The sequence below is a fragment of the Alligator mississippiensis genome, chromosome 1, assembly GCF_030867095.1.
Source record: "Alligator mississippiensis isolate rAllMis1 chromosome 1, rAllMis1, whole genome shotgun sequence".
Lineage (NCBI taxonomy): Eukaryota > Metazoa > Chordata > Crocodylia > Alligatoridae > Alligator > Alligator mississippiensis.
The window spans coordinates 368,400,829-368,421,379 of NC_081824.1; positions in this window are offsets into that span (position 1 = coordinate 368,400,829).

The window sequence follows — 20,551 nt, forward strand, 5'->3', positions numbered from 1 at the left end:
GCTGTGATCAGGTCTGTGGCAAACTCTACGCCACTTGGAAAGAAGATGACACTCGTGAGAGGACAGAAGTCGATGGCACTGCATAGCAGGAGCCGATCGATTGCAATTTTCTAATTTCTCCTTCGCCCATCCTGCTCCTTCTCTTTCTGGGTTGGGCTGCCTGCTGCCTGCGGGAATTTGCCGTGCAGCTGTAGTGGCACGTACCGTAATTCCTGCTTTTCTGGAGAGAAAAGGGGGGGGGGGGGGGGGGTCTTAGCCTTTATATTCTTTAGAGGTGTGGGAACAGGAGATCGCGCTGATTCGCACCTTCGTGATTTCTGATACTTGGAAATTTTAGGCGGGTAGGAGAAGTTAAAGGACTAATTGTAAACACCTCGTTGCTTTCCCTGAATGCATTTATTATCATATTAGCAGATAAGTACGGAACACCCGGCATATTACTCATCCTGCGCCTCCAGGCAGAGAATTCGCCTATTGAAATTAACCAGTAGAACCAGATTTCTGGTGGGAAATTACAGGGGACATCTTTAAACTCTTCTCCCTGAGATACACTACCGGAAAGCCGATTTCAAGCCCGCGTTTCCCTTTCCCGTCCCCACCCACCTACAGAAAAAAAAAAAAAAAGTCATTAGCCATTTCCAGCTGCAGGTTTGAAATGCTGAAGGCCTGGGTGAAACATACGCTGGCGAATAGCAAGGGCCTCCCAAGCGCGGTGGCAGCCCGTCGGACAGAGAAAGCCTCTCGCTTCAACGGAGCAGCGCCCTGCCCGGGTCCCGACAGGCCGGGCACGGCCCTCTTGGGCATGGGCCTGGAAGGGGGCATGCAGGCAACAGGGGATCCGGGAAGGCCCCGCGCATGGTTCCCATCCCTAACTGCCGGATCGCTGCTCGGGCGGGTGATGGCACAGCTGGGCTGGGCTAGAGTCAGCTCTCACATCCTTACACAGACACACCCGCGTGCACGTAGGGTGTCGGCTGTAGTCCTGTTGATAGTCCTAAGGACACAGGAAGCCAAGGTTCTTCGGGTCAATCTTTTATTAGAGCAACGAGTTGGGAGCATTCTTCTCCGCAAGCTCTCGGGTACCTACACCCTCGCTCAGGCACCTGTGCCCGGAAGCTTGCAGAGAAGACTTTTTCCAACTATTTGAGTTGGTCTAATAAAAGTGATCGGGTTTACCCGAATAATTTTGTCTAGGCATGCACATACACTCTGGTGTACACACACAGGCCCTGCAGCCCTGCACAGGTGGTGCTGACATATGTGCATGCACCTGCACGCATGTGCGTGCATACATGCACTTACATACATACACAGGCGTACATAGATCCGTACACACACATACCTACACCCATACGCGTGTGCACATACACGTACACACACGTGTACACACACGTGTACACAGACGTATGTGCACACGTACACACACCTGTACACACACGTGTATGCACATGTACATATGCCCTTACACACACACGTGCACACACGTTAACAGACGTGCACACACGTGTACACACACATCCGCACACACCAGTGTACATAAACCTCTGTACAAGCACCTGTCTACCGGCGTATCTACAAGCATCCATACACGTGTAGGGATGTACGCACACTCGTACACAAACGGGTACACACACATCCGGGTACACACATACATGTCCGCACACCTGTACGCACACACCTGTACACATACGTGTACAAACGTACACCCCGTGTACACCCCTTCGTGTACACATCAGTGTACACACACGTGCATACACCCAAACACCCCCCGTGCACCTACTTGTACAGACGTGCACCCTCGTACACACCAGCGTACTCACACGTAGTACACCTAGACACCCCCCCGTACGCACAGGCACACGCCTACGTGTGCAGACGCACGCACACACCTGTTCACACACAGCCGTATGTGCGCACACGTGGAGCCTGGCCGACCGACCTGCGGGGTCCCGCTCCGGCCGCTTGCCCCGCGCCAGGCCGCCCGCATGTGTCCCGCAGCACGAGCCGGGCCGGCCTCCCTCCCTCCCTACCCCGCAGCCCGCCCCGCGCGCCTGGCGCCGGGCCCCGAGCAGCGCAGCCGGCTCCCTTCTCCTGCCCGGTCCCGCGGAGCCCCCGCGCCCGCCCTGCTCCCGGCCCGGGGCCGCGCGCGCCAGCACCCAGTGCCTATCCAGCCGGCATTGCTCGCCCAGCGGTGTGTCCCCCGGCCCGGGCAAAGTGCGCTGCTCCTCTGCCCGCTCCCGAGCCGCGACCCCCACCACAGCCGGGCTGCTTCCAGGGCCGGCCGAGTCGGACCGGGGCTCCCGCACTGCCCCGCTCACACCGCCGCCTCCTCCCGCGCCCGCCGGGCCTGCTCCTCACCCGGCTTCCCCGGCACCCCCTCCCGTGTTTATCACGTTAATTGGGGGGGGAGGGGTGTCTCTCTCTTTCTCACACAGAGGCACAAACTTACACACGGACACAAATACACACAGACACGCAGACAGACAGATACACGGTCACAGACATACACGCACACATGCACACACACAGGCACAGACAGATGCAGGCGCGCGCGCACACACACGCGGGCACACAGGTACAGACACACACACATACAGACGCAGGCATAGAGCCACACACTCAGGTACACACAGACACACGCAGACACACACAGGCGCACAGACACACCCAGGTACACACAGAGGCGCGCTCCGCCCCCGTCCCGCCCCAGGGGCCCAGGTCTGCCCCCCTCGGGCAGCCGCGGGCGCCGCGGTACCAAGATAAAAGGCCGGGGCTGGTGCCGGCCGCCGGGCGGGTGGCGGGGCCGCAGCCCGCTGCCGAGGGTCGCAGCCGCGGTGAAGTCAAACACCCGCCCGCAACGCTCGTGTCAGGGCAGCCGAGCACAGCTGCGCTCCCCCCCCCAAACACAACCGCGGCTCCTAAATCAGTGCAGCCAAAGCCCCCACAGAAGAAAAGGCTCAGGGGTTCAAGTTCCAATAAGTTGCAGAACTGAGTGCACCCCCAGCCCCCAAAAGCCCGGGCAGTGATTGCTGATGGAAGGATTCCCCTGGAAATGCTTCTACACGTTCTTAAGATCGGTCTGGCTGCCAGCAATGAAACCTGAGACGCATCAGGGGGAAGCCAGGCCAAATTCACATGTCTGCCTGTCATTGTGGGGGGCAGAGTCCGGAGCCGAGGGCATTGCTCTGATCTAATCAAGCTCTGGCTGCAGTGCGGGTAGGTGCTTAGCCCGGGGTAGGTTTCGGACAGATCCCAGCGCCCATTGGATGCTGACGCCGGGATCTTGCCCTCTTTTGTGGCTGCAGCTCGGTTTGCACTTTCTCCTCAGCGGGCTGCAAGAGCAAATTAGCCCCGCTGCTTTGCTCATAGAGGCGCGGGTCCCGTGTGACTCAGTTGTCCTTATCAGGACTTGGCATGGGCTGCTCCGGGCCGCCCTGCCAAGAGCAGATCGTGCCCGTTCCGGACCGCGTGTATGTTGGCGCGGTAGGAGGGGTGGTCTTGTCTTGGGGGAGCTCCGTATTTGGCTGGTTTCAAGCGGGGCAAGACACAGAAGGTGTCTGCGAAGAGCGTGTCAGCATCCCACCTTGTCGCAGCCGGTGGTGATGCAAGTAAGGAGCCAGCAGCACGAAATCTGCCCGTATTTTAGAGGAGGATCGGCTCGAAGAGAAATCAATTAACACCGCACACAAAACCCGGCCGTTCTAGAGACAAAGGACACAGCATTTTAACCACACTTGAACTATTTAATCTTTGGCATGGATGGTGCAGTACATTCTCAATTGAATGAAGAAAAAAAACATCTGAGTAATACAAAGCATCTCTTTCAGTGCTACTAATGCTCTGGCTTTCCCAGTAGCAAATACGCTGCTTAGCAAACCTTGCCTAGGATCTCTGGTTTGCCCGTTTGTTTTCACACTGCTGGGGAGTGAGGCTCTCTAGAATCTTAATACAAATAGGAAGCATTTCCTAACTCAAGGGTGGCAAAGCACTGGAACAGACTATCCAGGCTGTCCAATCTCCATCAATCAAAGTTTTTAAGTGAAGGTTTGGCAAACAATTGTCTTGGGCATTGTATGCAGGGATTATTTTGCTTTGATGAAGAGGCCTGACTAGAGGATTTAGTGAAGCCCTTTTCAGCCCTATTTTTCTACCATTCCACGAAATATTCTCCGGTCTTCCTGAAACCGGGTACAGAGAAAAGCTTGAATACATTTCCTTACAACTTCTGGCTGTCTTGTGGACTTCCTTGCATTGCTTGCATTTTTTTTCTGGGCTTGATCCTACTCTCACTGAAGTCAGGGACAACCCCCCATGAAATTTGTCAAGGAAGCCTGTTGTCATGAGTTTTCTTACTAAATCTTAGATGCTCAAGGGCCAGATTCTAGGCCACCTATTAGCTGCCTAAGCGTATTTCTATTCCACTCTGCTTCCTGAAAAACTGTCCGTGCAAAAGCTGAGTGAGCTTTTCTCCACTGCTTCTGCACTGCTTTTTTGTTTCAGTCTTAAGGATCAGACAGTCTTCCAAAAGGAAATACAAGATAGATTTTCAGGGACTTGAGATTAATGAAATACATCCGTAAGAGGTGGATCTGGCCGGAAATATTTAAGTAGGGTTTATAGATCTGATCCAACACCCACTGATTTTAGCTGATTTTAGTGAACTTTCAATCAGGCCCTAACTCCTCAGTTTTTAGTGAAGTCAACTAAACTTTTGAGTGCCTCATTGGGTTTGTCAGATCTGAAACGCCAGTACTCTGTGGTATCTATCCATACCTGGTCTTCTGTGATATGCCCATCATTCATTATGACATCTCCCAACAGAAGTACTCTTGGAAAAATGAAATAAATATATGCCACCTTAGGACCAAATGCAAATTTTCTGAAGACAAAAATGAGTTTGAGCAGATTTCCACCAGTCTAATTTATATCCAGTCCTTACCATTTTGTTTGCTGGTGTAGCTCTGGGTTAGCGGGTCTCACTGGGTGAAGAATTGGTGTCTCTGCGTTTTGATTAGCTGGGCCCAATCTTTTCACCCTCCAGTGTTTATACTGGGTCTCAGTGGTTTTTAATATAGCCCTCAGGCTCTACTGTTATCAGTAAGAGTATAGCAGTACAGCGGGCAGAATTTGATTCTCACTGTTTAAGCCACACATCTATCTCTATATATGCCTCTACTTAAGAATTTTATTTCTGTCGTGCCTCATTTTAGTGAACCAAATCTGATCGAGTTACATAGTCTTTTCATTACTGCACCATCTTAGTTACTGTGATTAGCATAATGTGAAGAATAAAGACTATGTGTCTGCAATTGCAGGGTATAAATAGATCACATATCCCATGTCTGACCTGAATATTCAACATCTGAGATAGGTATGTTGGCTTGATTCTCCTAAACCAAATTTAACTATTAGCTCTCCAAACTATGTATAGTTCAGCAATGCAGTATAGCTGACCAGTATTTACTGAAACATTCTTTAAAAGCCAGGATCCTGGTTTTCTCTGATTAAAATATATCCCCAATTTTTGGTTTAAAAAAAGTAAACCCAACTCCACATTTTTCCACGATTTAAATTAAACACCACTATGTTTGTGTGTGTGTGTATGTATGTATACACACACACACACACACATCTCTATATAGCGGCATTTCATTTAAATCATGGAAAATTGTGGAGTTGGGGTTACTTTTTTAACCAAAAATTGGGGATTTTTTTTTTAATCAGAGAGAACCAGGATCCCTGTTTATAAGCAATTTCCATCCACATAAGTCTTCTATAATCAATTATCACTATTATGCCACTACTCTTTTATTCAAAATCTGAAATGTCAGCATTCATACTTTATTCTGAAAACAAGTGTAGCAATGTGACCTTCTGAAATGGACTTAAACTTTTAAGTAAAGTGAAAACAGCACATCAAGATTATATTGGTCAAAAACAGAAACAGTGTGTGAATTCTGGCCTCATTATGTCAATAACAAATAACTACATAGGGACCAGGCTCTCCCCCATTACCTTTCTGTAGCATTCCAATAAATTAATTAGTTTCTCCTTTCCGGGTCCTCCAGGGAGTGTCATAAATCCTTATGAAAACATGACACCTCCAGATGCCTGATGCTGTATTTGCATCTTTCTTAATTTTGTGAAAGAAGTTTAACCATTAATGTCATGATATATTTCCCTATTGCCTAAAGAAAAAGGGGAAGAGCATGTATGATTCCAGCAAAATTTAATATTAACATACAACTAACAAATAAGTATGGGATCCATGCTTTTCACCTGAGAACAAATTATACATTTTGAAAAACAGTTGAACCTTTGTCAACCTATGCAACTTTTAGGGAAAAGTGAAAAAAGTATAGTGATTATGTACTTCTAGATGCCTCAGGAATCATTTTATTTAGGTATATAAAACTAGTTAAAAATTCTGCCTGATTGACTAACCTTGGTTCAAATCTAATTACTGATTAGAGCATGCTAGCCAGGGATCACTTATGACTACAAATACTTCAGACGTAAGATTTTTTTTTCCCATTTAGATACATGTAGATTTTAAATAATCATTTTATTAGCATGAATAAAACACCTTCAGTGATGCCTCAGACCATCAACTGAGCCAGGCTGGTATTTTTGCTTTCAGCTTCAGTCCTTAATGCATGCTTTTGCTTTTAATGTATCTAAGCACTAGATTGCAAACTTTGGGGGCAGGGACCTTCTTTTTATTACAGTGACTAGCACTGTGGATCTTTAGGCATTGCATCAATACAAATAATAATACATCCCTGGCTGAAGACTAAATTGTTTTCAGCATCAAAAAGCTACTGTTTTGAAAAATAGTTTTAAAATTACATTGCAGCTGCCTTTCTATAGACTGAGAGTCTCTTTTTTAAGTCATCCCTTTAAATTATTTTCTCATGACCAGCTACAGTGGAAGCAGTGCTGAGGAGAAGTAGAAGTGACAAGAGCCTGATTTAGCAAAGGACATAGTACACACTGACAAATGTCACAGTTACATAGAAGCTGATATCACAAAACTCTACTGTGGATGAACATTATGTGGTGGCTAATGGCAATTGGCTGTACCTTTCAGAAGTGACAAAGGGGAGTTTTTTAGCTTCCCATTTCATAAACAACTTCCTTAACCCCAATAGCTATTCCACCCACATTTCCTTTCCTGTTCACCTCCGAATCCACTGAGCACATAATTTAGAGCTGCTCTCAAGAGTTCTCTTTTTTTTTAGTTCCATCCCAAATACTCTTCAGTCTGGCCTCCACCCGCTACACACCTCTGAAATTGCTCTTGCCAATGCTAATAATGTCATCCTCCTGGCCTAATAATAGCTCCCATATATTATCCTTGTCCCCATCAACCTCCAAGCAGCCTTTCATACCCTCAGCCATGCTCTTATGGAAATCTTGATTTTCTTTGGTTCCTGTGATCTGTCCTTTAAAGGTTCTCTTCTTTCTTCTTTCACCTTCTTCATTGCTGTGAGCAGCACCACCTTTCTGTCACTGTATCACTCTGATCTTTATTTTGCTACATTTTTTAAACAGCCTATTTTGGCATGGCTGAGGGAATACCAAGGACTAGTTTAGGGAAATGTATAATACCCTATAAATGCTTTCAGCATAAAGCTAACACGAGCGCAGGTTAACTTACAGGAACATCACAAATCAAAGTATCCTGTATGTGGGGAAATAAATCTGGAATAAAATAAGGTGTTTGTATGTAAAGCTCAATAGCTAATATAAACAGCCCCCGCCGTGGGTGCTTTTATTTCACTCTTCTGGCATGGACAGATGAAATGTTTACATTGGTTTACACTGGTATAATCAGTGTCCTGCTAGTGTAATACTAGCAGACAAAAAAGGAAACCCTTAACCAGGATAACTTCATACAATCTGGTAGAGAAATACTTGTGAAATAATCAGGGGTAAATTCCACTAGAATGTGTTACACCAGTTCAGGTTTCATCTGTTTGTGTCCATCTATGGGGAGCTGTTTGTTAAAGGCAAACAGGCTCTTATCTGCTCTCCTGTGGCCTAGCAGCAAAGCTCTGGAATACTCATTTACTGTGTAAGCTACCTGAGATAGTTACACCTCAGTTCCTGATCCCAGTGTAATTTACATACAAAATTGATCTGAATTTATTCCTGTACCAGGGTATCTGTCCATGCCCAAAGAGTGCAGTTCAGCTTAATCCACTTCCAAGTATAAAAGGAATAAAAGAGTCCACATAGGCACCTTTTCTTGATAGCTATTCTGGGCAATTTCTTTATGGAAAAACCCCTAAGATGCTTCAGTATATTTCCTGATGTGGTGTGAATCTCCTGTGCAAAGACACTCTTCAAGTCAGAATGGAGTGCTCAGTCTCAAAGTGTATGAGTTGCTGCAGCTAAAATAATACCAATAGCTTTGCTTCAGTTATAACAGAGAAGAGCCAATAACATCTTTGAAAAACAGAAGCTTTTTCCCAGTAGTGAGAGATACATGAATATGCGCTAATATCTTTACAATCTAGTGTTAATCATTTCACACCCATACCCAAAGCAAACAGACATCATTCAGTCTGGCAGCCTGCCACCATTTTAAATTGTTAGCACCTTATGCTTCAGCATAAAATCTAAGCACCAAAGAATAAAGACAATGAGAGAGAAGGGTATAAGTAAAATATATCATTACATTGGGATTTTAATTTTGCTTGCTATTCATGACTTACTACAACTTACTCATCGCTTGTTTATTCTGAATGACATCCATTTTGTCACTGCAAAACTCTGATGGATAAATATTGAAAAGAAATCTAGGCAGGGTTACTTACAATATTGGGCACCAACTCTGAGTTTCCCACTCTGTTCCTCAAGGCATACTCCCACTGAAGTCAAGTATATATATATACACACACTCTACATGCAAACATATTAATTTGTTTCCTCTCACAGATGTCATAGCATATATTGTATTTAGAATTGTGCAGTGGTGTATGTCTAAAACATAGCATATACATGATATTTGATATTTCTAGTAAGATAGAATACAAAAGAATGTGTATCCTCAAACACTGCACCACCACGATTGTTGTGATTTCCTTGTTGTACTTTTTCCTTCTACGTTTTATAATTTTCAACAATAAGAATTCTGCATCTCTTCACATTTTATTTTGAGACCTGTTCATGAGTCTACTCATGTTAGTGATGAGATAGAATCTCCATAGAATCCTTGCAGACATGATAACAGAAGGCTAATGATTGCCTTGCAAAATGATATCTGACCAAACCTGGAGACTATTTTGATAATGTTGTTACCTTGATGGTTCCCTCCCTATCTTTCTTTATGTTGTTTCCGCTTTTTAACAATTTCCTTTTCCACTTCTATATTTTTTTTAGTTGATTCCCCATGCTGTTAAAAACTCTAAACACTGTAAAAGTAAAATTTGATTACAAACATGTGATTGTGTCCTGCAACACTCTCCTTGGTGCTGGTGTTCTGGGAAAAGGAGGTGTCAGGCAGAGATGAAGCATTACAGCCTCAGCTGCTCTGAGGTTAGTTTGGAACCAGGGGATGGGAAATCAGCCTCAGAGAAGACTAACCCAGCATCACCCCACCTGTTCTCAGGCTTACCTGGAACAAGTGTGTTGTGGGGGAGGGACTGGGCTAGGGTGTGATAGAGTTACTGATCTCAACTGTTAAAATTGCCACTAAGACTGGCCCAGAGTACTATAGAGTCATGCTGGGAGAGCTAATTGATTCAATGCAATACTTTAGCTTCCCATCTGTATTGCTACTAAAACTTGCACTGGAAGAATCTGAATGAGTATTCCCCAGTAAATATTTAGTTGCTCTAAGAAAAGATATCACATCTACCCAAAGATATAGGTGCAACATCTCCTGCAGACTTAGGTGCACGTGTGCTTGGGTATGGGTTGTCAAATTCACACCTTCAATCTTGCAAAGGGTGCCCTAAAAACCAAGCTACAGATTAAACTAGCAGAGGGTGGGAGGTGCACTTCCTCTTCCCATTCCATTGACGCTGTGCCACAGGGCAGAAAGGCATGCAAGATTCATGGGGCCAGGAAGGGAAAGGGCAAGTGAGATCATGGTTCAAACCCAGTGATGAAGGCTGTTCCCTGGGGGATGGGAGTCCTGGATTTCAGTCTCTGCTTCCTCTTATCCAGTGATTATCTAGTGCAGTGGTGCTCAAAGTTTTTGCCCAGAAGACTGGATGGGCAGTGCCTAATCCCTCTGTGGGTGGGATCTAGCCAATGGACCTCACCTGGCACCCAGGGTGGGTATGGCAGGGCTTCATTCCCCTGACAAAGGGCTGGGGGGGGGGGGGGGCACAGCCTGCTGGATCCAACTGTTCAGGGGAAGGCCCAGATCCATCCAGTTCTGTGAGGGGCGTGGACCCCAGGGGAGGAAGGGGACATGGCCCAGCCCCAACCTGGCTGGGTGGAGAGAAGGGGTCATGTCTTAGCACCAGTAGTTGCAGGGGGGAGGAAGCATGGGCTGCCCCTGAACCAGCTGCTCAGGGAGAGGGAGCATGGCCCAGCCCCACAGGGAGAAGGGGGTGCTTTCTGGCCACAACCTGGCCATGCAGAGGTAATGGGGCATGGCTTGACCTGACCCCTATCTGGCCATGCACAGGGATAGTCATGGCTCAGCTCCAGCCCACCCTGCCAGGCTTGGGATTTTGGCAGCAGGAAGGGGTGGCAGTACTTCCACTGCTCCCCTGCTGCCAAATGTCCTGATCTGTGAGGGAGTCCCATAGGCTGGATTCTAAGACTCCATGGGCCATAGCTGGCCTACAGGCTGGATGTTGAGCACCCATGATCTAATCTGGTCTCATTATTGGGCTTCAGACCCAGACTCCCTCCTGTACTCTCTCTTCCTGGTCCCACAAATCCTGTATTCATTTCTCCACTCATTTCTCCATTTCTCAGGGCCCATTTTCAATATGTAGAATCTGGGGGAAAGGGGAAAGAATGACTCCACCTAGCCTAGCCTCTGGCTTGGTGGTTAGGCTGGGGAGATGTTGGTTTGAACCCTCTCAGGCTGAGGACAGTGCTGAACATGGGTCTTATGCTTTCTGGACAGCGTCTTCATTAATGAGGCAATTATGATAAAAAAGTGGGCAGCCACTGCCTCCGCATCTTTGTTTTAATGAAAGTGGTCCTAGTTGCTTTGCCTTGTGCTGAACTCAGTCTAGTTGGTGTGATCAGGCTCCTATGAGATTGGGACCCCTGGTCTTGCTTATACAATTACAGCATCAGGTCCTGGGGAAGACAGGGCTAAGTATGTCTTACCCACACCCCAGCTACACAAATCTGCAGGCACCAAACTGGAATTTCATCCATGAGGTCACTCAGAGCTTGTCTCTCTATAACAGTGATTCTCAACCAGGGTGTTGGGGCACCCACACCCCTTTGTGCACTGAGGTAATACTATAGTTTTGGAATTGGATACCATTCAATTCACCAGTTATGGAGGAGTGCCTCGAGTCCAATGAAAGGTGCCTCATGTACAAAAGGTTGAGAACCACTGGTCTGTTTTCTTTATGTCCTCTCTTAAGCTACTGGTCTCTGGTGGGGCTGAGAGGTGCTGAAAACAAGCTCAGAGAAGCTTCACTGGTGAGCTTTCAGATTTGGACTGTTTCAGCAGGCATAGATGAATGGGGCATGCTTGCTAAGATATTGCTATGGCAGCTTAGTCTGTGCATCCCAAATCAACTTTGATGTGAACCAGGTGCTGAGTTGCCTAGCTCTGCCAAGATGACAGAACTTTTGGGCACATGCATTAACACTCAAGATGCCTGAGGAACTTGACTAGCACAAACATCAGCATGAACAGCCTTTCCAGTGTCTAAGGGTGTGTCTGTATGGCACAAAGAAATACCCTCATGCTGACACACCATGTATGTTCTGGACACAATAGATGTGTCTACATGAGACACTTTACTGTGCATTAGACTACTCTAATGTCTGGTACAGTGTCGCTGTCGACACACGCATGTCAATTACCGTGCATTAAATTAGTCTAGTGTGCTGTTTGCTAGTACCAAAACATACAGGTACTAAGAAAATGGTGCATTAATTCATGTGCTGAAGTACACATGTAGACCCTGACCAGGAGCAATTTGCCCCCTGTCAACCCAGGCAGCAGGGACACAACTGCTGCCTGGCTAAATCCCAATCTCTGCAGAGCAGTAGGGAGCAGTCCCAGCTCCAGGGCAGCTCCCCGCCAGCTGTAAGGAGATCAGAGCTGGCTTTGATTTCTGTATGGCTGGGAGGGAGCTGTCCTGTAGTCAGGACAGCTCCCCCTGCCCCATAGATCCCAGGCCTGACCCCATGCCCCCTGCCAATCTGGGGCTGGCATCTGGAAGAGCCTGGAGCTCCCCAAGGCTGCTGCAGGGAGGGCAGAGCAGGGCAGGAGCAGCCCTGGACTGAACTGCTGTCATTGGGAGCAAATTTGTTCCTGACAGGTACATGTTCAAATGCTTGCCTGGGTGCAGTTTAATGCACTTGAATTTTCTGCACAAAAAAATCAAGTGTATTCCTTGCACATGTAGATGAGCCCAGTAGCCTCCAAACTGGAAATAGTGTAGCTATACCAGTGAAATGCTATGTGTACACCAAAAAATCCTGCCTCTCAACAGTGCTGGGATTTGGCTAACAAGCAGGTGCAGGTGGAGCAGGCAGTCCCAGCCTGGTACTGCCTACATGATTTGGAAGTGTTTTGTGGCTTGGTCAAGGCCTTTGGTTCCTAAATCCCACCTGAGGCTCTCTTCTGCTCTAATACATCTAGCCTTAGGTTCCTGTATAGTTGAAGTGTTTTTGAAAATGCTACCTTGTCTTTTAACCTATTTTGTATGGGGCATGTTGGGTGTATGTTAAAGAAAAAGGGCCAGTGTGTGAGAAAGGGATAGTTTTATTGAGAGTCTTCCACTTCAGTACTGTCATTTGGCATCCAACCCAACACCCACTTGAGTCAACGGAGAGATTCCCTTGACTTAAATGGAACTTTGGTCTGGCACTTTCACCTAAGCCAAAAAGGTACTAAATGGGTAGGAAGGGCTTTTGTTGACATATGGGTGCTGGGAACAACTCACGCACCCTCTCTGTGCCTCAGTTTCCCTGTACATGAAACAGGGTCTGTAAAATGATACAGACCTCCTCTGTGAAGCCCTTTGAAACATACTGATGACAAATGCGGTGTAATTTAAAAGGAAATATTGCTACTACTCACTATTTATGAAGTGCACAGAGGAATATGACATGATTTTTAATCCTTGTTCTTCTTGCAGCCCAGTCCCAGTACACTGCTTCAGATTCATATTATCTCCTCCAGGCCTGACACCATTTCTGACTCCAGAGTTGCGAGTCTTTAGCTGAGAATTCAAACAGGCCAGGGAGGAGAATTAAGAGATTATCAGACATCAGTTGATAGACAACTTGGGTTTATGCTTAAACATTACAGTATCTCCATTCTGGAGAAAATATCAAAAGGTACATTTCAATGCCGTTTGAAATGTGATTTGAAAAGATCTCTAATCTTATGAGAGTCTGTCTGGACACATGTGCATTTCACTAGATTGTCCTTTTTTCCCTCTGAGGAATTAAAGTAGATATGCTAAAATGCTGCCTAATGCAGACTCCCCTTACAGAAAGTGTTAAACTGCAGCTGGTGATAGAAAGGGCTGATAAGGCCCCACAGTCTATGCCACCGCCTTCATGTGTGGCTGCTGCTTTGACACATCTGATGCTGGAGCAAGGACTGCCTGTAACCAAACCTTCCAGGGAGAGAGTGGCACGGGGGGAGAGGTTTGCAATGTAATGAAACAGCCTTATCCTCCCTGGTATCTCTACAACTGCTTAGATGACTTTTTAATTGTGGTTTAATGCATTTAATTATGACAACTCTTCCCCAGTTTCAAGTATGATATATTAATATTAGAGATCATTAACACTGCTAAATTGCGCTAATGACACAGAGTCCTCAACATCCCATTTAAGAGTGAAAGAGCGGCTTTCTCGTTTGGCTTTTGTCATTCGCCTTATAGGAAATCCCCCAACGATGCTCGAGTCCGCGGAGCTGGTCGAGGCTGTCTCCGCTGCAGTCGCGTTATGATCGCGAGAGAAACCCCCGCTGTAAAGCTCAGCCCGTTTGGGACTGCACGGGAGCTAATATTGCCTTTCTAATATCCACTCTATCTCTAGAAAAGTTAGAGCCTCGGCTTTTGAGCGGGGCGTTTTTTTGTTTTTTTTTTTTTAAATAATTAGAGGAGACTGTATTTAACATCTGCAAAATACTCATGCTTATAAGGGATGAGAAATGCGCGCTGTTCTATTCTGTTTGCAATGGTTAGACCGTTTTAATCTCTCAACTTCAATACATGTCCTCTAGCAGGCTCTACTTCTTGGATTTCATTTTTAGATCCTTAAGGCTGCATATATCTGTCAAACAGACATAATGAATTTAAAGTGCTAATGCCTAGAAGACCAGAAAAACCCCACATTGAAATATATCCTTGCTTGATTAAATTACCACCTCTAGCTACTTTACCTCCTTACGTCCAAGCAGATTTCCTTTTTTACTTACCAAGTACCGGATCTGGAAGATGCGGAAGATGTAATTTCATGGTAAAAACATGCACAAGTCTTTAGACAAGTACATTGCCTTACTCATCTTGTCAACTCGGTGCCTCTCTGATAGACCATGCTACTGACTAGAGGTGCTTTCAATTACACCCAACCTGCAGGGCGACCTGAGGGTGGAGCAGGGGACTTTTGTAAACCATTCTCCAAATATAATTAGTGTTAAAAGCTGTGGCATTAAATTAAGCTGCTGCTTCCCGTTCCTTCCCCCCGTTCAGCGCCGTGGCTACGTGCTCTCCAGCAAGAAGGGGCAGGTGGATGGTGGTGGAGCCCCTGCCTGGTGACCAGGGGGACGAGGCAAGGTACCTGGACAGTACTGCGAGCTCCGGCTAGCAATCTCCTGCTCTGTAAGGACTGGTCACCTTGGGACTTTTATCTTTCCCAATTGAAAAGGCACCTTGCTAGGTTAGGGAGCTGGCCGGTGCAGTGATCAGGGCCCCAGAGATGCGGGGCACACAACGTGCTTGGGAGGGTGTCCACCAGTCACCATAGTCCCTGGGATGGGGCAGCACTGGCAGGGCTGGAGAAGGGGGCTGAAAACACTCACACTCACCCAGCCACCCCCAATCAATCAGGGAGGCAAGCAGCAGCTGGGCAGCAGATGTTGCTGTCACACTGAAAGGGTTGTTGTCCCATGTAAAGTGGGGCCTTGGACCTTGGAGATCAAACCCACGTGCCATGAGCCTGGTCCACCAAAGGTCCCTCCAGAGCCAGGGGGCCCGGGGGTGGCTCTCTGCACGCTGTGCTGTTGGGAGCCTAAAACTAAAGGAGGCAATGAATTTGAAATGAAACGACAAGTATCAGAAGAAGCAGGAGCAGGGACCGAATGAAGGACAGCAGATTTGTAGTGCTTTGAAATGAAACGTTATAATCCCTCCAACAATCCTGTTGACTGTGAGCTATAGCGCTAGGAGTACAACACAGCAAAAAAAGATACATTGTTGGATAAACAGCTTCTTCTAGGTAAAAACTGAATGGCCCAAATAGATGAATAAGTCAACACAATGGAAGGGGGGGAGATGCTGAAAGGAAATGACTCAGTGGCAGTGTAAGGAAAAGGTAAAAGTGAACAGAGGAGAGAAAAGGAGAGAAAAGAAAAAAAATGTAAATGAGTGAGACAAAAAAGCAAAGAGAAAAAGAAAAGAGAACAAGAGGGGGAAAGAAGTAATATTTTCCTTGATAAAAATGCACAAAAGGGAAGATGAACTTTGTTCTTTTTCTCTTTCTCCTCTCCTCTCTCTTTCTGCTTTTCGCCTCGCAGCACGCCAGCCTAAGCTGAGAGCTGTAATGTCATTAAATTGCAAATGCTTTTTCATTTCCGACACACACTGTTTACTTATCTGGCAAAAACATATGTTGGAAGGAATCCGTTAAATTCTGCCCATTGCCTTGGGTAAAAGTGCAATGGAAACGGACCCACTGAGCTTCTTCTTTCTTCTTCTTTTAGCACTTCCCTTATCTACAAGACTGCTTCGCAGAAAACTGGCTAGTTCAATGAAAAATGAAGATACAGCAGGAGATTAGAGAAGAACACTGAGCAAAAAATTCCTGGAGAGAGGGTCACTCCATTGCAAATGATTTCACTCCTCTAGATCTGCATAAATTACTATTTTTAAGGCATCTCCAAAGTCTGTATATTTTTCTCACTCTGTCAAACATTTAATTTCACGCCCCGTGTTCTGAATATGCTAAAATGCATATCTCTGATGCACCTTTAAGCCAGAAAAACGAATGCAAAATTGAAGATAAAATGATGTGATTTGCACTACAAGCCTATTACTTGAGGTATTTACATATAGTTTACCTCTGCAGTTCTGAGAATGATTTATTAAAAAAAAATCGGGATTAAGCTCATATAAATATGTATAAATCTTTGTTTAGAAAATAGATTTTGCAGCTGTTGTGTCAAAAAAAGTTCCTTAAGATTCTGTGAAGAATTTTCCTTTTAGCGGGCTTAAAAAAAAAAAAGGGGGGGGGGGGAAGGACAGGATTTGACATCCTGCTTGAACAGGGGAGGAAAAAAAAAGAAGACCCCAGACACGCACATATTCTGATATCCAGGGGGTTTTTCAAGACTTTTTTAGGTTGCCCTTTTCCTCCCTACAGCTGCCGCGCTGGGACCCACCCCCCACCCTCACAAGACCCTGGATGTCCCTAAAATCTGTTTGGGTGTGAAAACAATCGCGGAGCCCCAAAGAAAAACAACCCCCGCATCTGGCCGCATCTGTACCCGGGGTGGGCGGCGAGATCTGCCTGCTTTCGGGGTCCCTTCCCGGGCTCATTGAAATGGCCAAGAAAGGAGGATGCGCAGCCCGTTGTTTGGGGGAAGCGAATCTCTTCTAATTGCCTCTAACTCTGAATCCCAGCCCTGGCCTCTGCTTGGATCGCCTTTATTTTGTTCATCTCCAAATGATCCTTGCAAAGAAAGATGCTCCCCGCCACCGCTAATTTCTTCTTGCGGATCTCGGAGTTGCCTCACTAGAGCTGAGATGAAGCCTGGGCAGAAGCCGGGCCGGGCCGGGAGCAGGTAGGGGCCGCGCTGGTCCTTGACTCCCCTGGCAATGGAGAGAGGGGAAGGCGGCGTGTGCACGCCTGGCATCGCTGCTGGGAGAGCGGAGGTGGTTTACAAAGCCCGAATTAGAGCTCCAGCGGGATGCGCCTTCTTAGAGCTGTCTAATGACCAGTTGAAATAATAAAACTTGCAGTCTTTTTCAAGAGTTCATTCCTTCTTCCCTGTCTTTTTTCCCCCCACCCCGCGCAAAATAGCTTAACGATCCCCCCTAGCGGCGCTGGAGGAGCACGCGCGGCTACAAGTGGGAGCGGGGCCGCGTGTACACACGTGTCTCCGCGCTGCAGCGCAACACAGACAGCGCGCCCATGCGGCAGGGAGCTGCGCACCTCCCCTCCAGCCTCCCCCGCCCGCGGCAGGGGCCCGACCTGCTTTTCCAACCCAAGACATCAATGCTTCCCCTCCTCAAGTCTTCCCACCCCAGACACGGCTCACAACTGAGAACTAGCAAGGTTTAGACCAATCCAAAGTTAAAGCAGCATCGAAATATCTCAGCTGCCTTGAGCCCCCCTGGAGAAGCCCAGTGCCCAGGGACACTGTGGCATTATAAAGCACAACTAAGGTATCTGAAGCTATGAATGGAGAAGGCATAGCCCGTTGAGCCCTCGGGCTCCTGCCCCAAGTAAAGCAGCTTGAAAGGGAAGGATGATAATTTTTTCTAAAAATCTCCCTAAAAATAGCTTTTCTGCACCCCTGAGGGTGCACTGTTATAGCCAGAAAGTTTCACTAGGGCTGGGTTGGTGCAATCACACCTTTGTTGCTTGTGAATAATCTCTTCAGCCCAATCATATACAACTTCTGCCCTGCATGTGCTATCCTGAACTCGTTATAACTAGCTCCTGCATTAGTCTCCAACTAGAGTCCCTGCCCTACTACCAGCTGTCATTGGTGAAGCATATGGACATAATTTGCCCTGGATGGGTCAACTTAACTTTCAAGGAGGTAGTGGAAAGCTTCCCCTAAAAAAATGAGAATCCTCTACAGCAAGTCTTAACTGTTGCTTGTTTTTGCTTGAGGAATTTTTATTTAATAAAAAAAAAAGAGGCAGAATTATCCCATTTCTTCATTTTTCAATTTTGTTTTCCTGAGGATTTGGATCCAATTTTGGAATTTAAATTGCAATTGATTTGTCATGGGAAACAAACAAACAAACATTTAAGCTTTTTCCAATCCATAGTCAATGGGAAAAACTTATACACTTTTACATACAAAAAACTAGAACTCTTGGTTCCAAAATGATACCTTTTATTAGACCAACTGGAAAATGGCAAGAAAATTGTCCTTTTCTACAAGCTTTTGGGATCAAAGCACCTTCAAGATAAATTTCAGATCCAGAAACAAAATCCAGGATTCAGTGATGGTATGTGGAATTGCAATAATCCCGGGAGGCCTTGGGTTTTTCCTGATCCATTAGTCCTGTTTTCATCAGCAAAAATACACAAGCTTGATCCTATTATTTCCATGATCTCCTTTCACAAAACATGTCAATTGAAACAACTGATAGTTAATAATACAATAAATATTGTATGGATTAAAATGCACTTTGAATGTGGACTAGAACAATCCTTGCGTATGAGAAACTGAAACGAGTATTCATTGGATAACGCAGGTTTAGGGGGAAAAACACTTTATTTCTCAACTAGGACCATCCTTCTGCAATGGTATTTATATGGAAAATCCACTTCATTAAATAAAACCTCATTATATTATAAATAATAAATTATAATTTGGGCGCACTTATTCTCTTCTTCTGTTAGATGAATGGTGTTACACGATCTCAGAAACATACACATGATTCCAATGATTCGATGGCCAGTGACTTAACCTAGGAGCCACAGGGAGAATAAGATATCAGGTTTGTTTCTTGGCAGGAGTGGGAGAACAAAGCTAGCATATACCATTCCTGTACAAAAGAGCACAGTACATCACTGAGGAATGACTTTCTACAAGACGTGTGGAAGAGTGGACTCTTGGAGGCTGCAATTGTCATTTTTATTTTAAAGGAGAAAGGGGTCAGGACAGGAACTCTTTCAGAGTGATGTGTATCATACTGGTTTGCAACTCAGCTCCCTCACTTTCTTTCAGAAACATTTGTGTTGACTGAGATATGTGATAAAATATTTACTGGGACTAGGGACAACAGGTGAAACTCATCTCCTAAGTCCTACACATTATTTTGAGGGTTTAAGTGGGATTTACATGGTGTCTAAGATGAGTGCTGGCCATCCGCAAAGGCAAGAATTTTACTCTAACTGAACAGCATTATCCAAAGCTGTCATTATTTGCTGAAACTCCGAAGTCCCACATTTTAATCCTAAAGATTACTCCACAGCAAATCCTGGTCAAGAATTTACATGATATTTCACTACTTCCAAAACCAGACATTTATGCACTCCCAAGAGCTATCCAGAATGCACATTTCTGTAGGTGCTGGGACTCCGGACTTTCAGTAGAAAAAATATGTTCCTTGAGGGCTTAATCCAATCACCATTAATGATAATGGAAAAGCTCCAGTTGACCAAATGTGTCTTAAAAAGGGTTATTAAGTAATTCACTGCTGCTGTTTTGATAATTTTTTTAATATAATGTTTACTATTTGAGGGATAGGTATGCTCAAGCAAAAAAGCACAGGTGAAAGCATTTTTGAAGGGCTTGACTCTGGATTAACTATTTTATAAAAGTATTGTGCCTGATCTGACAAACTGAATGCCCACACCAAGTGCTACCACATTGCTATCAAACATCAAGTACCAATACCTGAAGCAAGGTATTGGTACTTAAATGGAAACTGGAAAAAGCAAAACATGGTCACAAGCATGGTGATCTCAAGGGGACAAATTAATAAATTGAGGCTAAATGTTCTTTTCTGCTTCCCTTAACAGAAAGGAAGCAGCAGCAAAACATCTCTATTCTATGGCACATTCCCAATAACCCCTAGGAAACTACTCTGCAGGTATCTGCCTTCATCAGTGCAAGGAGGCAAGGCATGGCAACCTGCTGTGGTATCATCCTTTCCTTAACACTCCCAAGAAAGTGAATCTTGATCTTGTCACTATTAGGTTGGCTATTCTAGTACCCAATGGCAGACAAAGTTCTCTGGGTATATCTGAGATCTTTTATTGGGTCAACTAAAATAGTTGGAAAAATTCTTCTTTTCCAACTATTTTAGTTGGTCTAATGAAAGATATCAGATTTACCCAAAGAACCTTGTCTGTCTATATCCTTAGATCAACACAGCAACAATCAACTCTCCAGTACCCAGTAAAAGCCATCTTTTCTGAGGGATGAGAAGTAACACCCAATAGAGGCCCTGGAGAAATAATGGCATGG